At 46.0% G+C, this 20,058-nt stretch overlaps 1 protein-coding gene across 2 annotated transcripts in view; it reads right to left on the bottom strand.

The window, feature by feature from the left end:
- Positions 1-20,058, bottom strand: part of CTNNBIP1 (catenin beta interacting protein 1) — a 76,573-nt gene that overhangs the window by 51,622 nt on the left and 4,893 nt on the right. The gene's annotated exons all lie outside the window — the stretch shown is intronic.

Raw genomic sequence — 20,058 nt, 5'->3', positions numbered from 1 at the left:
TCTATAGCAAAAAAAACACTCAAAAAAAAAAAGAAAAAAAAAAAAAAAGAATCACGTCAGGCAGGCGTGCATGTGTTCATGTCTAAAATCCCAAGAGGAGAGGGAAGGAGGAGGGATTGCAGTGTGGCCATCCCCCCTAGAGGAGGGTCTGTCTGTCTGTCTGTCTGTCTCTCTCTCTCAGACAAGTGCATGTACACTATGATAAAAATATAAAAATAATTTTTAAAAGTCATTTGGAAACAACAACAAAAGGCAGTAAGGACAGACTTGCAGGTGTTCTCCAAGGGCTCCTTGGTATGGAGTCCTGTCTAGATCCCATTCCAGGTTGTGTGCATTAGCCAAGGTCAGTTAGGCCTCCTCCTGGGGAAGTAGCTAAGAAGCCCAAACAGAAGCGGGCCCTTCCTCTCTCTGGCTGCAGGTCTGCTGGCATGGAGTGATTCCGAAACTCAACATTTGTGCTCTGCACACTTCCTGTCTCAGAGTCGCCTGACCGCCCCTCACAGCAGAGCTGCTCATTCTGGTCCAGACTCCAGCCCAAGTGCAGAGTCCTTGATGAAGGCTTCATGAAGGTCCAGGCAGCATCAAAGTCAAATCCACCTGATCTGATTCAAAGCAGCCCCACAATGACCAGTGTGGCCATCATGCCCAGTTGTCCTGCCTACCACAGACCCCACAGTCAGACTGGAAAGAAGTGTCTGGAAGCACTGCTGGGGCCCAGGGCTGTGTTTTCTCCTTTCCATTGAGTGGCCTCACTCACAGCAAATCCTGCAAGCCACCAGCATGTGCAAAGGGCTCCAGGACAGACACACAGCTGTCCCAGACCTGCAGGCTGAAGCTTCCATTTGGTTCATGTGCAGGCACAGGCAGTCAGATCTAAGCTTACACTGTGCTCCGCACAGCAGTGGCCATCTCACCTCCAGGTGACATTTGGCAAGATCTGGAAACATTTCTGATGATCCTGACTGAATAGATGCTCTGGATAGGGGCCGAAGTCAGTGCCATGACAAAGAACTACACAGCCCCATGTTCACAGTGCTCAATGGGAGAAACTTGGCTCGGAAGCCAACTCGAGTTGCCAATTATACCAGACTCCTCTCTGGAATGTCCACCTCTCCCTGATTCATAAGACCAAGTCCTGTTGACTGTTCTCTGCTCGTCGACACCTTCCCTGGGCTGCTGGAGCCCTGTGTTTGCACACCTGCTATGCTTCTTGTCTTCATATCACCAACCCAATGTTGAATGTCTGAGTGTCTTTCTGCCACCAGACTGGAAGTTCTGGAGGGAGATTAGAGGTGGTTTTCAGGCCTTTGCAGGTCCCAGGCTGTCTATTCTAAATATCATCCTCATAAAATCCACAAGAATAGGAGTTAATAGTATTTCATTTAAATTCTTGCAATAGGGCACATGTGTTTGCCAGAGAGACAGTGCATTCTCTCACCAGAGAGACAGAGAGAGTGACAGAGAGAGACAGAAAGTGAAAAATCACCCCCCCAGGGGATGGTCATGCCATAATCCCTTTTCCAGTTTCCTCTTAGGATTTTGGACACACATGTCCATGTGTTTTTCAAGTTGCCAATCTAGGACTCTCTAACTGTGACACCAGTCATGTGGGATCCAGCTGCCTTAACCTTCTCACTACCTGGTTGGCCCAGTCTACAGTATTTTGGTGGATCCTGGAAAAACTTGTCAGTCCAAGGTTCTGTGGGAAGAATCCATATGGATGAAAGGGCACTGCCAGCCACATCTGGGGTGAATGAATTAACTCAAGAATCATGAAGGAAGCACCCACAGCCTTGGCAGGACCTTACCCCTAAGAGATCAAAGAACTGAAAAAGCCTGTATGTGTACGAATATGCATAACTGGGCTGCCTAAGACATCTGCTTAGATAATCTTGTTTAAGACATTTATCTTTGGGCCAGCAGGTGGTGTGGTGATTAAGGCACTGGACACTCCCACATGGTCAACCATGGTTCAAGTGCCAGACCTGGTGTCTTGCTTTCTCACTTTCCCTCTCTGTGTCTCTCTTTGTTCAAATTAAAATAAATGGATGAATAAATAAAATGAAATATTTTTTAAAATAATAAATAAAACATTTATCCTTGTTGGGGCCCAACTAGTAGGAAAAGCCATCCAGAACTTACTGATCCTTCTAGCCTGGAATTAAGTGAAACTTAACATTTTACAGCTGGGCAAGAGTACTTGGCAGGCCTATTCTGACAATCTCCTGCAGTTCAGTGGAGAACAATGCAAACAGGAAGGGAATGTTGAAATTGAGGAAGTTTCTAGCCTGAGGAACACTAGTGGGCTCCGTGGAACACTCAGCTCTGGGCTCTGTCCTTAGACTCTACGGTTCTGACCAAAGGGGACAAACAGGTGGAGGTTTTATGAACACACAGTAGAGGAAGAGGACAGAAGGAAAGAAAGGCATCTCAAAAAAAAAAAAAAAAAATTCTTTTTTTCTTCCTAGACAACAGCTGGAGCCCTGAAACCCGGCTGGTCAGAGCCCCAACCTGAAATCAGGAGCCGGCACATTGACAGAATTCCGGCTGCCGATCTTCCTCTAATTCAGTCTGACTCATGACCTTCAGCCTCTGACAGGTTCCAGAGGGGGTGGGTAATGCAGAATCCAGAGCCCTCTTCTATTTATAAATGAATGAAGAGCTGGAATCCTCAGCTCTCAAGTGAGTGGGCTCCTAGGTGGTGACGGGGAGCAAGTCTCTGACAGACCACCAGGGGCCATGCACCTGCCAGGAAGCTTCCTGAGAACAGGTATTCTCGAAGCTGGTAGCAGAAGGACAATTTTCTTTCCATGACCCACCACAGACTCAACATCAGCGAGTCCCCCAGCGTGCTGACAAAACCCCTAAAGTAAAAGAAGCTCAATTTGCATTTTTTTTAATGCCAGAGGACCAGGCATGAGAGAAAAAAGCATCCCCCAATGAGACCCAGTCATGCTGTAATTCTTTTTCTTCCAATTTTCCATCCCATCAGCATCTTGGGCATGTGCACATACTTGGCATGTTTTTCAAACTACCCAAGCCAAGACTTGAACCTGAGTGGCTATGTGGGATCTGGCTTTCTAGAGGCAGCCCTTAACCTTTGCTTGATGGGGCTGGCCTCTCGATTTGCATTTCTGGTCAGTTCTCTTTTGAGACTGAGAGGTTAGGTTGATTTTAGGCTGAAAGTACTGGTTCCAGGCCTAATAATCCCTGGGAAGGAGCCTAGTCCAGAGATTCCACAGAGCTTGGATCACTTTCAGAGAATGAGGCCAGATATTTCGACTACAGAAGCCAAATCAACTCCACTGAGAATTGCTATGTCAGCATGTACAGGGTTACAACTTAAAGTTTAATTAAACTGGGGGCCAGCCCCATCGCACAGTGGTTAAGCCCTGTATATAGGGAGCTGGAGCCCACATGGCTAACTGCAGCTCAAATCCTAGCCCAGACAGCTTGAAAAACACAGCAAAATGGAGGGAAAAGGAACACAGCATGAACAGTCTCTATCAGGGAGAGCTTGTTCACATGTTCTCACTCTCTTTTCTCTTTCACCCTCTGGCAATAAAAAAGTTATTTAAAAAAGAAAATGCTTAAAAACAAAAAATAAAATTGGGACCAGCAGTTGGTGTATTGGCTATGTCACTGGACTCCCATGTAGTCAATCACAGTTTGAGTCCTGGACCCGGTGGCTTAAACTCACGCCGGGTGCATGTGCGTGCGTGCCCAGGATCCCGAAAGGAGAATGGAGGCAAAGGGATTGCTGCGCGGCCATCCCCTCTGGGGAGGGATTTCTCGCTTTCTGTCTCTCTGGCAAGCACACATGCCCTATAGCAAAAACCTCTCCAAACAAAACAAACAAACAAACAAAATAAAACTATAAGAGGCTGGCAGGCAGCATGGTGGTTGGTTAAGGCACTGGACTCCCATTTGGCCTACTGCAGTTCGAGTCCCGGATCTGGCAGCTTGCTTTCTTTTTTCCTCTCTTCTCCAGTAAAATTAAAAAATATTAACAATAAATTAAATTAATTCTTTATAAAAAATTTTTAAACTAGAAAATGTTAACATATTTCAAAGTAGAGAGAAAAAACTGACACAGTGCTATTTATTTATCGAGAGGCAGCTTTTTCAAATTTCTTCATGACTGCAAAAGGTCCCTTCACTCTGAATCATACTGCATGTTCACATGCCCTCATTCTCACAGGGACAAGCTTCATTCTCAGAGGCAGGCTCTAGCTCTCCAGTGCCCTGAACACCCGAGAGTCACCACCCTCCCCACCTCCTCTCCCTCAGCCCCCACACTCCCTCCACCTTTTGCCCCTCATTAAAGCCTCCGATAATTGGTTCCAATAAACAAGCTTCCTGAATGAGTTCACTGCATCTCCTCAGAACCCCAGCCGGGAAAGCCTCCAGCTTCCTGTTGCGAGGATTAGGTCATCAAATCAATTGGGTCACCTGCAAGATGAGGGCTCAGTCCTCTGGTCACATCCCCAGCAGCAGCAGTCATGAGCTCTGGGGCTAGCTCCCTCCTCACTGCGCTGCTGAATGGCCATCCTCAGGACCCTGCTGAGAGGCCACAGGTACAGCCTTGGGTGAGTATGTCCAATCAAACCCTTAAGAAAATAGGCCAGCCTCTGTGACACAGGCAGTAGCAAACCAGATTGTGGAGCGGGAAGCTACATGCTGACTATGGTTCTGGATTCAGGTCGGCAAGAAAATGTGCCGGGTGCTTGCCCAGGATTCCAGCAGGATGGAGGACTGAAGCAAGGGATTGTGGCATGACCAAATCCTGTGGAAGGTGCTTCTTTCTGTCTCTCTTGTGCATATGCACACACTCCATCATGAATTAGGGAAAAAAAACACTTATGAAAATAACTTTGGCTCAGTCAATAGCATACTGAACTGCAGTGCTGGAAGCTACAATGTTGACTGAGGTTCAGCTTCCCAGCTGACCTGGGTCAGGCTAAAGTGGGAGGCACTTGGGACCAGCAGTTGGTGTAATGGCTGTATCTCTGGACTCCCATGTAGTTGACGGCGGTTTGAATCTCGGACCCAGTGGCATAAACTCATACCAGATGCATGTGCGTGCATGCCCAAGATCCCAAGAGGAGAATGGAGAAGGGACTGCGGCGTGGCCATTCCCCCTGGGGGGTCATTTCTCGCTTTCTGTCTCTCTTTTGTCTTTCTGGTGAGTGCACGTGCCCTATAGCAAAAACTTCTCAATATCTTCCCAAACTGGAGGACCAGGGAAAGGGGATCATAGAGTAAACATACTGTTTCTCCCCCCACCCCACCCCCACATGCATGCACTCTTGCTCTCTGTCATGAATACATTTATTTATTTTTAAGAATTATTTCATTTATTATCATCATTATTAGTTTAATTTGACCAGAGAGAGACAAAGGGAAAGTAGGAAAGCAAGCCTCCAGGTCCAGGACTCAAACCATAGTCAGGCCTTGTGGGAATCTAGCGCTTCAACTGCCAAGCCACCTGCCACCCCCAAATACATACATATTTTTTAATTTTTTAAAAAATATGTTTCATTGGGACCAGCAATTAGCATAATGGCTATGTCGCTGGACTACCACATAGTCGACCGCGGTTCGAGTCCCAGACCTGGTGGCTTAAAACTCATGCTGGGCATGTGTGCATGTGTGCCCAAGATCCCGAAAGGAGAATGGAGGAGAAGGGATTGCGGCATGCCCATCCCCCCTGGGGGGTGATTTCTCGCTTTCTGTCTCTAATGTCTCTCTCTGTCTGTCTGGCGAGTGCACGCGCCCTATAGTGAAAACCTCTCCAAAAAAAAAAAAAAAAGAAATGCTTATAGTTGATGTGCTAGATGAGTAATATAAAAGCAAAAATAAAATTAAAAAAAAAAGTTTCATGGGACCAGTAGTTGACATAATGGCTATGTTACTGGACTCCTATGTAGTTGACTGCGGTTTGAGTCCCAGACCTGGTGGCTTAAATTTACACCAGGCGCCTATGCGTGTGTGCCCAAGATCCCGAGAGGAGAATGGAGGAGAAAGGATTGCGGTGTGGCCATCCCCCCTGAGGGGTGATTTCTGGCTTTTTGTCTCTCTCTTTCTGGTGAGCACACACGCCCTATAGCAAAAACCTCTCAAAAAAAAAAAAAAAAAGTTTCAGGGATACAGCTCTTGCCAACAGATTCTCTGTATCAGGGTACATACTGAATGACATAAACATATAGATGTGTGTTTTCCTTGATAACATGCCTTGCAACCAGGGCTACAGGCTGCAAGGACTCCAACACCACACATCGTACAGCTGCACTGTTGTCTGTCTGGGTAACTGCTCTACCACTGGGCAAGCCCTTCCCTCTCCTTTCTCTTCCAGCTACCTCAGCCAAACATATCCAAAGAAGCAGGAAACCTCCCCCAAGAGACTGCTGAGGACTCAGTTTCCTTCCTCTCCAAATCAAAACTATTTTAAACAAAGACATGTTCAGAATCTCACATGCTTTTGTTCCATTAACCTGCTGTGGGGGGAAATGATATCAAGATGGAAATTCCTGATGGGTCACAGGCCTCATCCAGACTGAAGGCATGGATGGTGGGAGCTGAGATGAGGGAAAATCAGGAAGAAATGCCCATGCTCAGAGGAGACCAGAAAACACGTCACTTGATAAAGCAGGAACCCACCCACAGCCCCTGGGGGGGGCTTGCTCAAGGCCAAGATCACCACAGAAAAGGCAGGAGAGTGGATATAAGTAGGCGTGCAGGCTGCAGAGGCCAGTATGAAACTCCAAGCAACTGTCTGCATTCCCAATGGTGCAGGCATAAACACCAGCACTGGCACGCCCTGGTAATCCAGCTCTGGAGCCAAATCCTCATCACTCATTTGTAATGACATCCCTCATTCCCAAACCCACGAAACCATTAGTCACCAAATGACAGAAAGGGAGCAAAAGCTCCCGGCAAAACTGGCCTGTTAAGAGCTCCGTTGGCAAAAAGACTGCTGGTTTTACAGGCCAACGACTCACTCAAGACTGTCACATTTCACCTAATGAAACCTAGGAGTCCTTTTTACAAGCTCATGCCCACAGAAAGCAAGCAAGACCTGACATCTTGCAGAAACTCTGAGAAGAGGGACCAGCAGATGGCATAATGGTTACATCGTGGGACTCCCATGTAGTCAATCATGGTTAGAGTCCCAGACACAGCGGCTTAAAACGTACACAGGGTATGTGTGTGTATGTGTGTCCAAGATGTCAAGGGGAGAATGGAGAAGGGATTGTGGCATGGCCATGCTCCCTTGCTTTCTGTCTCTCCAGCAATCACAAATGCCCTATAGCCAAAAAAAAAAAAGGAGAAAACATATATATACATTTCGAAGCCACAGGAAAGCTAAGAGAATAGTACATTGCATAGCCAATCTCCCGGTCCCTACAGTCACCCCTGTTCACACTGTGCTGCATTTATCTACTGCCTGTACTGTGGGTACATAATTCCAGTTTGCCCCACTTTTAGTAATGCTGGGTTTGAACTTTAGTTACAGATCAAAGTTTTAAATATAAAATAGAAAGTAAATAACCAGGGTCTCCAAAAATCTCACAAAAAAATGTGTCATGAAAAAAACTATGTATAGATTTCAAATTTCTGTTCCCCAAATAAACTTGTACTTTAATTCTATGATTTTTTTTTTCTTTTTTAAAAGAGAGATTTTTGTATAGGGAGCATGTGCTCGTTGAAAAGACAAGAGACATAAAGCGAGAAAGCACCCCCCAGGAGGGATGGCCATGCTGCAATCCCTTCTCCTCCATTCTCCTCTCAGGACTTTGGGTATGCATGCACACACATGCATCCAGTGTGAGTTTGAAGCCACTAGCTCCGGGTCTCGAACCATGGTCAACTATGTGGGAGCCCAGCAAAATAACAATTATGCCATCTGCTGGCCCCGAATTTTTTTTTTAAGGTTTTTGCCATAGGGCATGCGGGCTCATAGGAGAGAGACGAGAGGAAATGTGAGAAATCATCCTTGAGGGAGGGGGTGGTTGGCCACACCACAATCCCTTCTCCTCCATTCTTCTCCTAGGATTATTTTTTTTTAAATAATCACTCATTTAATTTTATTTATTATTATTATTTCTTTTTCATTTGACCAGAGAAATAGAAACAGAGAGAAAGCAAGCCACCAAGTCTGGGACTTGAACCATGATCAGGCACATTAGAGTCCAGCACTCCAACCACCACACCAACTGCTGGCACCTCCTCCTGGGATTTTTAGCATGTGAGCACATGTACCTAGTGTGATTTTTAAGCTGCCAGGTCCAGGACTCAAAACACTGTCGGCCATGTGGGAGTCCAATGCCTTAACGCCACCAGCTGGCCCCCATTCCATAAACTTTTTAAAGTTCCCTTATACGTTAAAAGAAAACAAAGGAAAGAAACACAGATGAAAAGAATATGAAATGAAACCTAAAAGTCATGAAAGATTTAAAAATTGATCACCTGAAAATGGAAACTCTGCATGGAAAAAATATAATCAAAATAATGACAAATTGGGGATCCAGTAGGTGGCACGATGGCTAAGGGCGCTGGACTTCCAGATGGCCAACCATGGTTCAAGTCCCAGACCTGGCAGCCTTGCATTCTTGCTTTCCCCCCCTCTTCTTTCTCTACTCTGTTCCTCTCTGGTAAAATTAAAATAAACAAACAAATATAGTCAAATAAATAATAGCTCTTTAAGAAAAATGACCAATTGAAGAAAATATGTGTAACATATATAACAGACATAGGGCAAACTTCCTTACTGTATATATAAATACATACAGTATGGGACCAACAGATGGCATAATGGCTACATTGCTGGACTCCCATGTAGTCAACCCCAGTTTGAATCCCAGACCCGGTGGCTTAAACTCAAGCCAGGTGTGTGTGTGCATGCCCAAGATCCCGAGAGGAGAATGGAGGAGAAGGGACTGCAGCGTGGCCATCCCCCCTGTTGCTTTCTATATCTCTTTTTTTCTCTATCTTTCTGGTGAGCACACGTGCCCTATAGCAAAAAAAAAAAGTTATATATATATATATTTATTTATTTTACCTGTTGCTCAGTAAGAAAAAGTCATCCAGAGGGCCAGCAGGTGGCATGGTGGTTAAGGGCACTGGACTCCCACATGGCTGATTGCAGTTCGAATACTGGACCTGGTGGCTTGCTTTCTCACTTTCTCTCTCTCTTGCTCTCACCATCATTCTGTCCCTCTCTAGTTAAATTAAAATAAATAAATGAATAAAGTTAAATAAAATAATTCTTTAAAAATAAAAAGAAAGAGGGAACCAGCAGTTAGCGTAACAGCTATGTTGCTGGACTCCCACGTAGTCAACCGCAGTTCGCGCCCCGGACCCGGTGGCTTAAAACTCACGCCAGGCGCATGTGCATGCATGCCCAAGATCCCGAGAGGAGACTGGAGGAGAAGGGATTGCGGCGTGCCCATCCCCCCTGGGGGGGTGATTTCTCGCTTTCTGTCTCTATGTCTCTCCCTGTCTGTCTGGTAAGCACACGCGCCCTATAGCGAAAACCTCTCCAAAAATTAAAAAAATTTAAAAAAATAAAAAGAAAGAAAAAGACTGCCAACCCAAGAAAGAAATAAGCAAAGGATATAATAGATTGTTCATAATGGCTCTCAATGATAGGAAATTATGTTGTACTTTCTCATGAGGAAAAACGCAAATTAAAACTACAATGAGGGGACCAGCAGATGGTGTAGCAGTTATGGCGATAGTCTCCCACATGGCCTATCACTGTTCGAGTCTGGTCCTGGTGCTTTGAAACTCACTCCAGGTACATGTGCATGTAGGCCCAAGATCCCAGGAGGAGAGCGGAGGAGAAGGGACTGCAGCATGGCCATCCCCACTGGGGAATGATTTCTCACTTTCCCTCTCCCTGTCTCTGTCTCTTTGGCAAGCGCATGCATCCTAAGGCAAAAACCTCTAAAAAGAAAAGAAAAAAGAAATGGCGTATTCTGGGTCAGCCAGTGGCATCTTGGTTATGGCAGCTGGATCCCGAGACTTGTATCTGTGCATGCCCAAAATCCAGAAAGGAGATAAATGAAAGAGAAGGGAATGCAGTGGTACCATTCCCCCTGGGGAAGGAGGTGCTCTCTCTCACACTCTGGCAAGTGCACATGCTCTATGATAAAAAATAATTTTAGGGAACCAGCAGTTAGTGTAATGTCGCTGGACTCCCACGTAGTGGACCGCGGTTCGCGTCCCGGACCTGGTGTCTTAAAACTCACGCCAGGCGCATGTGTGTGCGTGCCCAAGATCCTGAGAGGAGAATGGAGGAGAAGGGATTGCAGCGTGGCCATCCCCCCTGGGGGTGATTTCTCGCTTTCTGTCTCTATGTCTCTCTCTGTCTGTAGAGTGCACACGCCCTATAGCGAAATCCTCTCCAAAAAAAAATTAATATTTATTACATTTTATTTATTATTATTATATTTTAATCTTGCCAGAGAGAGAGACACAGGGAGAAAGGGGGAAAATGAGAAAGAAAGCCACCAGATCCAGGATCTGAACTGTTGTCGGCCATATGGGAGTCCAACACCTCAACCACCATGCCACCTCCTGGTCCCTAACAGAATTTTTAAAAAATTAAAAACTGGGACCAGCAGATGACATAATGGTTAAGTTGCTAGACTCCCACATAGTTGACCATGATTAAAGTCCCAGACCCAGCAGCTTAAAACTCATGCTGGGTGTATGTACCCAAGATTCTGAGAAGAGAATGGAGGAGAAGCGACTGCAGCGTGAGCATCTCCCCCTGGAGGAGATGATGTCTTGCTTTCTGTCTCTCTGGCGAGTACACACGCTCTGTAACAAAAATATCTCTAAAAATTTTTTTTTATTTTAAAAAATAATAAATTTAAAAACCTACAATGATATACCACATCTCACCTATCAGATTAGCAACAATTAAAAAGTTTGACGACCTTTGGCCAAGATATGGGGCAAACAGGTATTCTCATACAATGTTAGTGAGCACATAAAGTGTTACTCTCCCCATGGAAGATAGCTTGGCAATGCTAATACTTAAAACATTGTGTTCTTTGCCCTCTAATAGTAATAAAAGAAAACTTAAATCCTCAGCAATAGAAGATTGGTTTAAAAAAATTGTGGGCCAGCAGGTGGCATGGAGGTTAAGGAGGCTGGATCCCACTGAGTGGGCCTGGTGGTTTGGTTTAAAAAAATTGTGGGCCAGCAGGTGGCATGGGGGTTAAGGAGGCTGGATCCCACATGGCTGACTGAGTGGACCTGGTGGTTTGAAAATCATGCCGGGCATATATGTGCATGCCCAAAATCCCAAGAAGAGAATGGAGAAGGGACTACGGCATGGCCATCCCCCCTCCGGGGAGGTGATTTCTCACTTTCCCCTCTCTCTCTGGCAAGCACATGCACTCTGTAACAAAAACTGAGGAAAAAAATATATATATACACACACACACACAAGCTAAATAAAATCACTAGACTGACATGGAATCATTAAAATGAGTGAAGTATTTCTAAATGGGCTTAGACAAGTAACTTAACGTCTGTTTCAGTTTACTTGTCTGTAAACCGTGAGTAATAACAGTACCTAATTCGCCGGGCTGATGTGAGGACAGGACTATCGTGTGTTATGTGGTCACATGTGTGTGCAGTCATATGTGTACATGATGTTCTTATAAGTGTAACCAGTGTCTCTGGCTAAGATGTAAAAGACTTTGATTAACTTTGGGGGAAGAGAACTGAATAGCTGTGAATCCAGAAAGGAGACTTACGTTTTCAACATACAACATTTCAAATTCTGCACTATAAGTATTACCTATTCAAAAAAAATGAATATATATATTTTTTAAATTTTACCAGCAGGTACATATGCTGACCAGAGAAAGATGAGGGTTGGGGGGTTGGAATGACAAATCATCCCCATGGGGGATAGTCATGCCATCATCTCTTCTCCTCCATCCTTCCCTCCTTTTGGGATTTTAGGCACATATGCACATGCACCCGGTGTATTTTTCAAGCTGCTGAGTATGGGGCTCCAAGCATGCAGTCAGTTATGTGAGATTCAGCCACCTTCACCATGCCACTAGGTAGCCCTAAATATGTGTGATCGTATAGATTTACATATATTTTTTAGAGAGATTTTTGCTTAAGGGTGTGTGTGCTTGCCTAAGAGAGAAACAGAGAGACAGAAAGTGAGAAATCATCACTAGGAGGATGGTCATGCCATAGTCCCTTCTCCTCCATTCTCCTCTTGAGATCTTGGACACACACGCACATGTGCCCAGCATGAGTTTTAAGCCACCAGGTCTGGGAATTGAACTGTGGTTGAGCACATGGGAGTCCAGTGATGTGACCATTACACCATTTGCTGGACAGTCCCCCGCTGGACGGTCCCCCTGAATATATTCTCTAAAGGAAGTGGAATGGGGGCTGGCAGGTGACATGGTGGTTGCAGTACTGGATTCTCATATGGCCGACTGCAATTTGAGTCCTGAACCTGGTAGCTTGCTTTCTTATTTTCTCTCTCCCTGGTCAAATTAAATAATGATAATAAAGAAAATTAAATAAATAATTTCTTAAAAAAAAAAAAAAAAAGGGCACACTCTTCGGCTTGCCCTGTGACCTGGTGGTTAGGGCTGCTGGATCCCACATGGTTGACCGTGCGGTTAAGAGTCCCAGACCAGCAGCTTGAGAAACACACTGGGTTCATGTGCATACCCAAAATCCTGAAAACTGGGAGAGATGGAAACGAAGGGATTGTGGCATGATCATTCCCCAGGAGGAGTGCTTTTTCTCTCCTCTCTCTGAGTACATGCAACCTCTAGCAAAAACAGAACAGCAACAAAAATGCTCCTCACCTGGATGGTCCAGCCATCCAATTAGTGTCTGATATTGCACATCTCCACCTCCACCATCATTAAACACCAGCCTAAGAGACCTTTTTTCTTCAGAGACCAGCAGGTGAGAGAGTGGGCCACTGACACCTCAAGCAAATTCAAGACACTGCCTCTCAGGCAGCAGGGGGATGCCACCCCAGGAGAGAGGAGAGTGCCCAGAATCTACAATGGTTCTGGCTCATTGCATTCCTCTGCATCCCCTCACTCATTCCAGAAGCTTCTCCATACAGGAAAGCAGAATTGGGGAGTGAACATGCCCCCTGCAGCCAGCTCACTTGCCTGTAAGCCCTACTGCGCCCTCTTGAAACTCCCCCGCAAGCTCAGTGATCAGCCAGAGGAAAGAAAGCCCCTTGCCTCAAAGTGTGGAGGCACTGTCAGGGCTGGTGCTTACACAGCCCAGCTGGAGGTGACCTAGGCAGTTACCACCATGGCTCCCTCCATTGTAAATAAAATAACCTCAAGGGGCTCAGAACTACCACTTCGCCAGCTTAAAACCCCCAAGTTATCCCAGCAGTACCCACAGCTTCATGTATTTAAATCACACTTCCCTCCCCTCACATGCACAAATGAGAGAGAAATATAAAATTACAAATGGGGTGCCAGCAGGTGGCGTGGCGGTTAAGGGAGCTGGACTCCCACATGGCTAACTGTGGTTCAAGTCCCGGACCAAGCAGCTTGCTCTCTCACTTTCCCTTCTCTCTTTTTCTCACTCTGTCCCTCTCTGGTCAAATTAAAATGAATAGGGACCAGCAGTTAGCGTAATGGCTATGTCGCTGGACTCCCACATAGTCGACTGCGGTTCGCGTCCCGGACCTGGTGTCTTAAAACTCACGCCGGGTGCGTGTGCGTATGTGCCCGAGATCCCGAGAGGAGAATGGAGGAGAAGGGATTGCAGCGTGGCCATTCCTCCTGGGGGGTGATTTCTCGCTTTCTGTCTCTCTGTCTGGCGAGTGCACGTGCCCTATAGCATAAAACCTCTCCAATAAATAAATAAATAAATAAAATGAATAAATAAAGTTAAATAAGATAATTCTGTATTTTTAAAAATTACAAATGGAAAATGATTAAAATGTCCTTTACCTGGAAAACAACGTAGGGGTCAAATCAGGTCTTATTTCATATTGCTGAAGCAGACTATTTTGTAGGTGGAAAGCCAGCACTGCCTGGGGCAGAAGGCTATGAGGCAGGAAGGTGAAGGTTAACCCGTCTCCCTAGAAACTAGCCCACGGTTTGCCTGTGATGTAGCAGGAAGAACAGGGGTGGGGGTCACACTGTGAGAGGTATTTGATCCACAGGAAGCCCCACAGGCAGAATCCACCCAGGATTAAGGTGGTAACTTCATTTATACTGGGGTGTTATTCAGATCAGGGATGTGAGCCACTGGATTCCAGCAGCAGGAAACGTGTGGGCTGGATACTTGGGCAATAACTCAGTCCTGAAAAACCCTAACTAGAGCTGGTCTCGAGGCCTCCTCCCAGTTCTCCACGTGGGGGAGGAGATGAAGTGGGTCACACTCTCCTGGCTGAGGCAGCATTACTGCGGGCTCCCACCACACTTGAGGAGGCCCAGGCATCCCAAGTGACTCTGTCTCTTCGCCATGCTGGCCATGTCATCCTAATCAGTGTGCGATGACTCTGACCCTCCCCAAAGTGAAGCACCAGCTGATGAGCACCAGGAGCACAGTGACACACCAGGGACAAGGCGGAAATGTCACTCTGGGATATGCCACTCTGCATTGGCACCTTCCTCTCTCTGAATGTGCGTAGCCACCTCTACTCACCAGCCCTTTGCTAGAAGACAGGAAGAACACTGTGTGCTTCTGCAGGGCTTCCCTGACCCCAGTCTTTGAAGAGACCTGGAAGCCTGGGAGGGACCAGCAGTTGGTGTAATGGCTATGTTACTGGACTTGCATGTAGTCAACCGTGGTTCGAGCTCTGGACCCCGATGGTTTAAATTCACACTGGGCGCGTGTACATGCGTGCCTGAGATCTCGAGAGGAGAATGGAGAAGGGATTGCGGCGTGGCCATCCCCCCTAGGGGGTGATTTCTCGCTTTCTGTCTCTCTGTCTCTCTGTCTCGAGTGCACGTGCCCTATAGCAAAAAAAAAAAAAAAAAACTCTAGGAAAAAAAAAGAGACCTGGAAGCCTGGTGCTGGACAGACTTGGGGAAGAAAGAACCCTGCCCTCACCCCACTTCCATACACTGACCCAAAATGGGGGCTTGTGTGTCCATATGCGTCAATTCCTTCGGGAACCCTGTGCACATACCAGAGCACTGAGAAGCTAGCCCTGCAGCCTGTCTGCCACCATATGCTTACTTTCCAAAGCTGGCAGAGGGAGACCTGTCAGGCAGGAACAGAATTCTAGAGAAACAAGGTCTGGCAGCTGTTACATAAGAAAGACACCAGGTTAGTGACTCGGCTTCAAAAGCCAGTCCCCTGGGCAAAAACTCTGGAAAGAGACCCTTGATGTGATTGTTCCTCCCTGAACCTTAGTAATAGACAAGGAGTTAAGGCTTTAAGTGGAACAGGGGTTCTTACCACAGCTGCCAAAGTGCTCACTGCTTTTAAAGATGCTCACACAAAGTGCAGTTTTTGTTATGCATGACACAGAAGGGCTCTAATCCTTTACCTCTTTCCTTGCTCACCTGGGAAGTCATCCCAGCCCCTGCCTTAATGCCCACCCAGGGCAAGTAACCACTGGGGCTGACATGTTTGTCTGGAAACTATATCCTGACTGTACTCAAAACACTCACCCCCAGGGCAAGTAACCACTGGGGCTGACATGTATATCCTGACTGTACTCAAAACACTCACGAACACGGTCCTTTTTCATTCATATGCTCCCAACCAGATAAGTGTCATTGCTCTAAACTGTAAGCTTTGTACAGGAAAGAACTATTATTATTTTAATTTGCTAGAGTGCACATGCACTCACCAGAGAGACAAAAAGAGGGAGGCAGAGCAGGTGGCATGCTGGTTAAGGCACTGGATCTCACATGGCCAATTTGCAGTTTGAGTCCTGGACCCAGCAGCTTGAAAAACTCACCAAGCACATGTGTACATATGCCTAGAATCCCAAGAGGAGAATGGAGAAGGAACTGTAGAGTGGCCATCCTCCTTAAGGACTGATTTCTCACTTCCCCTCTCTCTCTGTCTCTCTCTCTCTCTGACAAACACATGTGCTTTATGGCAAAAACCTTAAAAAAAAAAAAGAGAGAGAGAGAGAGGGAAAGTGAGAAAGTAATCCCCACGTGGCATGGTCATGCCATAATCCCTTCTTTTTAGAATTTTGGACACACATACACAGGCATCCAGTGTAGTTTTCAAGCCTCTGGGTCTGAGATTCGAACTGCATAGTTGCTCATGTGGGATCTAGCTGCCTCAACTGCCATGCCACCAGCTAACCCCAATTAATGCATACTTACTGGGCCTTTATGACAATCTGGACATCATCATAGGTACTGGGAATAATGTGGTAAGCAGGACAGTAACAGTTCTGGATCAGCCGGTGGCAGGCTGGACCCCACCTGACCAACTGCCTAGTTCGAGTTGGACTTGGCAGCTTAAAAAACATGCCAGGCGCGTGTGTGCCCATGTATATGCCCAAAATCTCAAGAGGAGAATGGAGAAGGGATGTTGAGGCCACTCTTCCCTTGAGGGTTGATTTCTCACTTTCTTTCTGCCTCTCTCTGTGAGCACCTGTGCCCTATTGCAAAAACTAATATAAACAAAGAAAGAAAAGCAAAAAAATATTAATTGAATCAATTAGTTATTAGAAAAAAGAAGGGAGAGAGGCTTATGAAGGGCAGACAGCCACCATTTCTTGTTGTCTCTGTGTTCTTTGCTTATACTTCAATGGATTAGAACCAGGATTAGATATGAAGTCCTTTAATCCCCTCTTGGCCCTGCTATCTGGGCTCCTCAGTTGTGTTATGATGCACAATATACAAACCTGCTTGTAGAAGTTTATAGAATACAACACAACTCTGAAAAATGGAGACACATTCATGACACTCAATCCATAAGAAACTTCAGAAGGGGGAAAATGATGTTTTTGGTTCAGCTACGCCCACCACAGAACATCCTTCCCTCTGGGACTGTTGTCATCCCCTTTTTAAATGAGGATTTGTAAAGGGCCAGGGCATAATAGGTCTTTAACAACCAAGTATAATAGCAGTAGGTGCTCCGTTCCCTTTCATAAAAGAAGTTCAAAAGTACTTTGGCTCAAACATCCTAATGCCCCTGGGAACTGAGAAGGTACAAGTATCATTATCCCCATTTACAATCAGGGAAAGTAAGCAAAGGTAGGTTAATTAGCTTGCACACGGTCAGACAAAACAGGGAAGGGCCTGGGATCCAAACCTTTGCAGAAGCCAGTGAGCTAACTCTGGCTACCCTAAGACTGTCACCAGAGCTTAGGGGAGATTTGTTTCCCCCTTTTTACAATTTCTATGGAGAAACAATATAGAGCATGGTGCTCAGAGCTTCGCTTGAGAGTCCACACTGTCTGGGTTTGAAGACTGACTCTTTCAGACTACCTAGATTTCAGCCAACTTATTTCATCTTTCTAGGCCTCAGCTTCTGAATATGTAAATGGTAATAATGGTACAGATCTCAGAAACTACAGTGAGGATTAAATGAGACAATGTATATAAAATGCCATAAGCATTTTTCTCATTTTCTAAATGACCACTAATGGATCTCATAAGAAAATAAGTTATAGGGACCAGCAGTTAGTGTAATGGCTATGTCGCTGAACTTCCACATAGTCGACAGCAGTTCGTGTCTTGGACCCGGTGGCTTAAAACTCACGCCAGGCGCGTGTGCGTGTGTGCCCAAGATCCTGAGAGGAGAATGGAGGAGAAGGGATTGCAGAGTGACCAGCCCCAATGGGGGATGATTTCTTGCTTTCTGTCTCTCTGTCTCTCTCTCTGTCTGTCTGGTGAGCGCACACGCCCTATAGCAAAAACCTCTCCAACAAAAGAAAAAAGAAAGAAAATCAGTTACAGAAGAAAAAGGTTGTGGGCCAGATGTGCTCTGTGAGCCAATCCCATATGGGAAGGTTTCCAGTTCGAAACCAGAGGCCTCCTTTAGTACACCAGGCAGGTGCTGGCCCATGATGAGGGATGGCTGGAGGCTGGGGTGGATTACAACATCAAGATCCCATTATAGGTTCTCTCTCTCTCTCTCTCTCTCTCTCTCTCTCTCTCACACACACTGTCAGAGGAAATGAATAAACTTTTTTAAAAACAAAGAAAAGACCACCAGGTGGTATGGAAGCTAAGGTGGCTAGATCCCACATGGTCATCTGTGTGGGTTGAGTCCCAGACCTCATAGCTTGAAAAACATGGCAGGGGCCAGCAGGTGGCATGGTGGTTAAGGTGCTTGAACCTCTCAGGGCTGACTGTGGTTCAAGTCCCAGACCAGGTGGCTTGCTTTCTCACTCTCTCTCTGTCTCTCTCTGGTGTGTGTATACACCCTATAATGAATTAAAACAATAATAATAAATAAAATAATTTTTTAAGAAACACGCCAGGCACATGTGTGTGCACATCCAAAATCCCAAGAGGAGAATGAGGGAGGTGGGATTTTGGTGTGGCCATCCTCACAGAGGAGTGATTTCTCACGTTCCCTCTCCCGTCTTTCTCGATTTCTCTCCAGTGAGCACATATACCCTATAGTAAACTTCAAAAAAAGAAATAAAAGAAAAAGAATATCCCAGATTTGTTTTTAGTTCTGATAAAGCTACAGGTAATATTGGGTTGTCAGAAAAGAATCATGATGTCTTTTTTTCTGTTTTTCTATGCAAAAATGCATCATGACTCTTTTTTATAGAATTATTTTATTTAACTTTATTTTTTAAATGTAACCAGAGAGGGACAGAGTGAGTGAGCAAGACAGAGAGAGAGGGAAAGTAGGAAAGCAATCCACTAGGTTCTGAAAGTACACAAGGGTACCATTTCTCCACATTCTCACTAACACTTATCTTTTGCCTTTTTGATAACCATAATTTTATTTATTTATATTTCTTTTTTGGAGAGGTTTTTGCTATAGGGCACGTGCGCTCGCCAGAAAGACAGAGACAGAGAGATAGAAAGAGAGAAATCACCCCCCGGGGGATGGCCACACCGCAATCCCTTCTTCATTCTCCTCTCCGGATCCTGGGCACACACGCACACGTGCCCGGCTTGAGTTTAAGCCACCAGGTCTGGGACTCGAACCGTGGTCGACTACATGGGAGTCCAGCAACATAGCCATTACGCTAACTGCTAGTCCCCAGCATCATGACTTTCCTGACAAGCCAAAATATGACTAAAGGGCATTTTGGATTCTGCCAATGAAATGCCCGGGACCCTGAAAACAACACCAAAGTCCCATTTTATACCCACCAACTCATGTTGGCCTCTAGAGGTTAGCAGGACAAGTGGCATTATAGACAATAACTGATGATGGGATGCCTGAGTGAGGATCTGAAGGGCCAGCCAACTATGCCCAGTCTGAAGAGGCCAACTCCGGGTTCCTGGCAAGCTGAGCCTATGGGTTTAAAATTCTCTGAGTGCTGGGAACCAGCAGTTAGCGTAATGGCTATGTCGCTGGACTCCCACGTAGTCGACCACGGTTCGCATCCTGGACCCGGTGGCTTAAAACTCACGTCGGGTGCATGTGCGTGCGTGTCCAAGATCCTGAGAGGAGAATGGAGGAGAAGGGATTGCGGCGTGACCATCCCCCCTGGGGGGTGATTTCTCACTTTCTGTCTCTATGTCTCTCTCTGTCTGTCTGGCGAGCGCACGCGCCCTACAGTGAAAATCTCTCCAAAAAAAAAAAAAATCTCTGAGTGCTCTGCTGAGTTTCCCATTTCCACTCAGCCCAGGTCAAAGACAGTGAATGCTTCCTAGGTACCACCATGTTCCTGACCAAATGATCAAAGAGGAGGTGTTCTGAGAGGACCATCTGGCCTGACCCTCTATAGCAACCTGCTGATACACAGGAGATGAGAAGAGAAATGGAGGTGGCCTGGGGATAGGAAAGCTGTCCAGTTGATCATAGACCAGTGGCAACGAAACTCATCAGAGAGACAGAGGAAGCACCCCCTGCAAATCAGGCACTTTTGTGTGTGTGTGTGTGTGTGTGTGTGTGTGTGTGAGAGAGAGAGAGAGA

This window comes from Tupaia chinensis, unplaced genomic scaffold, assembly GCF_000334495.1.
Source record: "Tupaia chinensis unplaced genomic scaffold, TupChi_1.0 Scaffold000146_1, whole genome shotgun sequence".
Taxonomy (NCBI): Eukaryota; Metazoa; Chordata; class Mammalia; order Scandentia; family Tupaiidae; genus Tupaia; species Tupaia belangeri.
The sequence above is the reverse complement of the archived record's forward strand: the minus strand, read 5'-3'. Positions and strand labels throughout refer to the sequence as shown.